The sequence below is a fragment of the Nicotiana attenuata genome, unplaced genomic scaffold (assembly GCF_001879085.1).
Source record: "Nicotiana attenuata strain UT unplaced genomic scaffold, NIATTr2, whole genome shotgun sequence".
Taxonomy (NCBI): domain Eukaryota; kingdom Viridiplantae; phylum Streptophyta; class Magnoliopsida; order Solanales; family Solanaceae; genus Nicotiana; species Nicotiana attenuata.
The window spans coordinates 168-6043 of NW_017678265.1; positions in this window are offsets into that span (position 1 = coordinate 168).

A 5876-nucleotide genomic window follows, 5' to 3' on the forward strand; every position below is an offset into this window, starting at 1 on the left:
GATCGAAATTCCTATGTGTGGATGGTGAATCCGAACTTGCTCCGCTGTGGTCGTCCTCTACCCTTATCTTCGATTGGTACCGGTTATGGATGTCTGCCCACGTAACTGCTGGAAACTCGATCAGACTTTGCTTTAATTGCCTGGATGCGGCTGAGCTGTTGGCGTTCAATCCTTGAGTGAAGGCTTGTACTGCCCAGTCATCCGTGACTGGGGGAAGATCCATCCTCTCCATTTGAAATCGAGACACAAATTCCCGGAGTGTCTCGTTTATGCGCTGTCGGACCTTGAATAGGTCGGATTTCCTTGTTTCTACCCTGATCGCCCCGGCGTGAGCTTTCACGAAGGCATCGGCTAACATGGCGAACGAATCGATGGAATTTGGCGGTAAGTTATGATACCACGTCATTGCCCCCTTGGACAAGGTTTCTCCAAACTTTTTCAACAAAACTGACTCGATTTCATCATCTTCGAGATCGTTTCCCTTAATCGCGCATGTGTATGCTGTCACATGCTCGTTTGGGTCCGAGGTCCCATTATACTTCGGGATATCGGGCATTCTAAATTTCTTAGGGATAGGTTTTGGGGCGGCACTGGATGGGAACGGTTTTTGTACAAACTTTTTAGCGTCAAGGCCCTTCAGGACCGGAGGTGCACCTGGTATTTGGTCGACCCTGGAGTTGTATGTTTCTACTTTTTTATTGTTGGCCTCGATCTTTTCCTCCCCCTTTTCGATTCGTTCGGTCAGTTCTTCTAGCCTCCTAAGAACCGCAGAATCAGCATCCGGCCCACCCCGTTCCGGCTGTACTGGGGCTGAATTGATGATTGCAGCTGAACGGGGAGCCTCCTCGTACCTGACAGGCTCCTGGACCCGGCTCTGGAGCTGAGCTATGGCCGATTGCTGGGCTTGCAGCATGTCAAAAATCATTTTAAGGTTGATAGTCTCTTCGCCGACTGCCTGGGCCCTCGAATCGTCCTCTCCCCGGACGCTATGCGATGATCCGGAGGCCTAATCAGTGTTGAGCGCCATCCGGGAACCGGCATCTATCCGATTTTCGAGCCCGGGCATTCCATTGTTTCCTGTCTGCTGTTCAAGTTCGTTGTTAATTGATTGTGCCATTCTATGAGTTGGTAATTTGAATGTAAGATGGATTCTTTTGCAAAGAACCAGTGTATTGTGATGCGTCAAGAAAGAGTATCAAAGAGCTCACCAATATCCTTAGCCCCACGGTGGGCGCCAAACTGTTTACCCTCAAATCCGGATAACAATTGAATTTATATGGGGTTTTAAGGATCCGTGAACTAAAAGATACAAAAGGTTTAGGTTGAGGAAAAAAAAAGATAAAGACTCAACAATTGCTGTTTAAAGTAAATAATCGCAGAATATAATATTGCTTAGAACGATTGTCCTTCATGCCTATAAGAATTTAGAGAGATCCCCTTTTATACATTCTGATTAAGGGTAAAAATAAGGTAGGTCAATTGATTACGTCGTGGATCCCTGTAATTACGCCTTAATGGCCTGAAGTGGTTGAGAAAATCACGTTTGGGCGAGATATCCGGCGATGCTTGGTTATCCGTTACGAGTCCGGCTTCCGACCTTGTGTGTTTCTCCATCCGGTGGTGACTCATATCGAGCTCTGTAACGGTCTCGAAATGACTCGACCTCGGTTGTAGACGTGGCCGTCGTTCTACCTTGCATCCAGGTCGGGTTCGATGGCCCCGACTTGCTCCGGACCGGACCCAACCCGGTCGGGCTCAAGCAAAAAAGGGTATCACCCAATACAAATTTAACTTAAACTTTTAATTTTAACCTCAATGAAAATTTTATATAGCAATAAAAAAATATTATTACTCCCTGTATCCCAATTTATGTGACACTTTTGCTTTTTGAGATTCAAACTTCTTAAATTTGATCATCCATTTGGGTACGAAATCTTTTAGTTTTTTGAAATAAAATTTTCTTATTTAAAAACTACATAAATAGTACTACTATAAATCACAATGACTAATAATTTAAAATATTTAAAAGGCGTGAAGAAATTACAGTCAAAAAAAAAATCGATCATTTGACACTCTTAATATGCATAGCATCACATAAATTGAGACGGATGGAGTAACATTTAAGATCACAAGTTTAAGAGGAATCACAGTCAAACAAATGTTATGACTTAGTTAGGATCACAATTTCAAATTTATTACAGTACTTATTAACTTTGTATCCAATCAGATAGAGTCACGTAAATTAAAACGAAGTGAGTAGTATTAATTATGTTCAAAACCCAATAATGCAAGAACTGATAGTGTTCTGTGGAATTTATGGTTTTGTCGGATACTCACCACTTGATGCAATAAGGAAGCAAAAGAAGAAAGCAAGGCAGCGTAGTGAACTTGAGACTTAGCCATATTTCTGAATTGTGTTTCTTTATTCTTAATTTGTGACTAAATGAGCACTTAACTTTCACATTTTATAGAGGTAAGATATCAGAAGGTAACAATGTCTTGTGAAACTAACAAGGAAATACACAGGTTTTGAATCCTATACCATTGGGAATATAGCAGAAGTATGTTTTTACTTTGATGTCATATAGGAAATTTTAGATGAATATATTTGCTTTTTGGCTAAAACACATCAGCTAAAGGCAAATCTGTTAATTACTCCCTCTGTTTCATATTAAATGAGGTACTTTTCTTTTTAGTCTGTTCCAAAATAAATGACACATTTCTAAATTTAAAATAAATCAACTTTAAACTCCTCATTTTACCCATTTTACCCTTAATGAGAAGCTTTTATAATCACACAAAAGTCATGGCCCCACAAAGCTTTACCCCTTAAGCTTTTAAGACCACAAATCTCAAAAGTCTTTCTTTTTTTCCTTAAAGTCCGTGCCGAGTCAAACTACCTCATTTAATTTGAAACGGAGGGAGTATTAAAATTAATGTTCTACACATGTGAATAGCTAGCATGTTTGATTCTACATAGGTTACCGCCAAAAAATTTGTCTTGCACATTGTTAATTGATTTGTCATATGCATATATATCATATCCAAAAAGTTTGTACTCAAAGTTTTCCTGAAAAAAAAAAAAAAGGAATACCTACTAGATTTTTTTGGTAATTCCTCCTAACTTTTGGATATGAGGAAATATACATGCCTATGAGTAATTAATTATAAATATGAGAGACAAGCTTTTGGATAAACACAATGGAAAGTTAAACATATTATTCACGTGTAGAATATTATATTCTAACAACAGATTGACCTTATCGATGTGTTTTAGCAAAAAAAAATAGATAATTGTCATGTAAACAAATATATTTCCTTGTATGTAAACCAGTATATTTTACAATAAGACATTAAAGTAAAAACATGCATTCTTCCGCTATTTCCAATATTTGTGTAGAACTCTAAACCAGTGTATTTCCTTGTATGTTTAACAAGACATTGTTACCTGGTGGTTTCTTATCCCTCTCTTCCTTTCTCTATAAAATGTGAAAGTTAAGTCCACACTTAGTCACCGATTAAGAATCAAGAAATACAATTCAAAATATGGATTAGTCGCTCTATGCTGCCTTTCTTGCTCTCTTTGTTTGCTTCCTCATTGCATCAACTAGTGAGTAGCCAATAAATTATAAACCATAACTACATAACTTTATCAGCTATAAAATTGTTTGGTATTAAAGTTAAATAAATGTTCATTCTTATTTCTCGATCAACGGTAAAGTTGACTCCGTGTGACCTATTGTATATAGTTCACTGGCTTGAACCGTGAAATCAGCCACTTATGCTTGCATTAGGGTAGACTGCCTAGTTACACCCCAATTGGGCGCATGCGGGGCCCTTCCCTGAACCCTATTCATGGGATGCTTCATGCATCGGGCTGCCCCCTATTTCTCCATCAACGTTAGGATTTGAAAGACCAGTGTGTCATCGTTAAAAGAAGCACTCTTTGTAATATTATCGTAAACTTTTGAGTTGTTACTTTCTCTTATGAGCAGATATGCAAATAGCAGAAGCATATGGTTGTGAAAGGCTGAGCAGAACATATTTGGATCCTTGTGTAGTCGAGACTGATGGCTGTACCGATCAATGCATCAACGATGAGCAGGCTGTTGGTGGAGGCTGTCACTGGAATTGGCGTGGTCCCGCTTGCTATTGCTACTTCTGCTGATCAACGATCATCATATTTTCATCATCGTATTGCATTTTTTGTGATTACTGCTATGATGTATGCGAAAAATAAAAGTTATGCAGTTCCTAATAATGTGTGAGACTAATAAATGACAGAATGGTCTGTCTACACAAAACTAAGAGCAGATGTCGCCTACTGCATGAGCAAATAGCATTTTGCCAAAGTATAAATTGTTCTAGTGTATGGTTTGCTCTTAATGATATCAACACCTATATTTTGTTATTTTTGTTATATTTTCTGCATACATCATTTGGGGAGATGTTATTAGACATGATATGGCACAGTTTCCTCCGAAGTGAATGTGTAACTTGCTTTGGGCTTGAATAACTTACCATTGTTTGCTGTCTGCAAGTGTAATTCAGGCCGCCTGCAATATTCTTGTAAGTCCATTCTAGCCTTCGGGTTATCCTTTGTCTTACCTTTAACATCCATCACTGTGTTGAACAAATTGTCAAAATAATTCTTCTCAATATGCATGACATCAAGGTCGTGACGGAGAAGATTATCCTTCCAATAAGGCAACTCCCAAAATATACTCTGTTTGGTCCAATTATGAGTAACACCGTATCCGGGGAATCTATGCGGTGGAGCTTCAATAACTTTACTGAAGTTCTGGACCCTCTCCCAAATTTCATCACCTGAAAATATCGGAGGTGGATAATCATATTCCAGTTTATTCTTTTTGAAAGCATTTTTCATTCTTCTAAACTCATGACCCTCAGGCAAGAATTGACGATGACAATCAAACCATGATTGCTTTCGGCCATGTTTCAAAGTGAACGCTTTACTATTTTTCATGCAGTAAGGACAAGCTAGCTTCCCAGCAGTCATCCACCCAGACAACATTCCATATGCAGGAAATATTAATTGTCCACATTAAATTAGCACGCAAATTGAAATTCTGCTTGGTTGATATGTTATATGTTTCAACACCATCGTACCACAATTGTTTTAGCTCATCAATCAAAGGTTGCAAATATACATCTATCAAACTTTTCGGATTACGTGGACCGGGGATAATACAATTTAAGAATATATATGGACTAGTCATGCACAACTCGGGTGGTAGATTATAAGGTGTAAGAAAGACAGGCCAACATGAATACGGTATCGCAGATACAGAAAAAGGCGTGAAGCCATCCGCACACAGACCTAACCGAATGTTCCTTGGTTCCACTAGCAAAATCTGGATATGTCCTATCAAAGTGCTTCCAAGCTTCTCCATCTGAAGGATGGCACATAACACCAGGTGGTCTTCTATTTTCAAAGTGCCATCTCATATGAGGAGCAGAACTCATCGACGCATATAACCTCTTCAGCCTAGGTATAAGAGGTAAATAATGCATCGCCTTAATAGCGACCATCTTCCCGCTGGAAAGCCTCTTGAAACGAGGCTTTCCGCAAAATTTACAAATGCTTAAATTCGCATCATCTTTATAATATAACATGCAACCATCTTCACAACAATCAATTCTCATTGACGAAAGTCCTAACTTAGAAACTAATCTCTTTGCCTTATAGAAATCACCAGGTAATTCGATTTCTTCGCCAACTAGTTCACGCATAAGGTCAATGACAGAGTCCATGGCTCCTTGAGAAATATTCCAATCAGATTTCATACTTAGTAATCTAACTGCAACAGACAACTCAGAGTGCGGAAGACCTTTACGTAGTGGACGACTAGCTT